This window comes from Berghia stephanieae, chromosome 2 (assembly GCF_034508935.2).
Source record: "Berghia stephanieae isolate SIO BIC M18660-M18661 chromosome 2, UCSD_Bste_1.3, whole genome shotgun sequence".
NCBI classification, from domain to species: domain Eukaryota; kingdom Metazoa; phylum Mollusca; class Gastropoda; order Nudibranchia; family Aeolidiidae; genus Berghia; species Berghia stephanieae.
In genome coordinates, this window is record NC_088361.1 from 111,056,386 (window position 1) to 111,057,152 (window position 767).

Consider the following 767-nt stretch of genomic DNA (forward strand, 5'->3'; position numbering starts at 1 on the left):
AAAATTGTTCCTGTAATCAGCGTTAAAATGTCTTTGTCCCTCCGAATATTTACATTTCTGAATATATTGTAAAATGCAAATTCGACACTTTATATACTATTCACAAACTACCCACAGACTGGTGGAAAATGAGCCAACCCTGTTATACTTTCGCGAATTTTGTCATACTGTGCCATTTTATTGCTATTTTTAGATCCTTACACATTTCTATTTTTAGATTGATTTGTTACACAGGTCCAGGGCCTTCTAAAAATAGTATCGGGCCTGTCCAACCGAATTGCGCGAGTTCTCTGCTGGGCTTAAAATTTAAAACCCCGCGATATTTGATTGTCAACAAAGTTTGTGTGTACACATTACACACTACACACCACAGTTACGCTGGATTACCTGTTGATACAATGAATTTATCGCGTTTGTTATTATTTCTGTTCATGGATATATATTCATTGTGATTGCCAATCCCACCATGATGTTTGTTGTGTCTATCTTTTAAAATCTAATTTAGCAATTGAAAAATAATTTAAAGGTAATTTAAAAACTATAGTGTCATCTAAGCCATCATCTGCCGTCGAGCGAAACCTTGAACTGTTGCCTTGAGTCAAAACAAAACCGGATGATCTTGTACTTGTACACATCAAAATGAAATTGTCATTGATAGTCTATTCAGTGATTCCAAAACTCCGGTGTCACTTGAAAAAACTCTGGTCTGGAGTAAAAAATTCCGGGTTCCGGGCAACTTCCGTCAAATTCCGGTGAGGTCAAATTCT

General features: G+C 36.2%; 1 protein-coding gene across 2 annotated transcripts in view; it reads right to left on the reverse strand.

The window, feature by feature from the left end:
- LOC144966233 (uncharacterized) overlaps nucleotides 1-169 on the reverse strand; it is a 13,977-nt gene extending 13,808 nt beyond the window's left edge. For both annotated transcript variants that reach the window (XM_078902416.1, XM_078902417.1), the window contains exon 1: nucleotides 1-169. This exon is cut by the window's left edge and continues 33 nt beyond it. The gene's annotated coding sequence lies outside the window, so the exon portion shown is untranslated.
- Nucleotides 170-767: the final 598 nt, after the last annotated feature.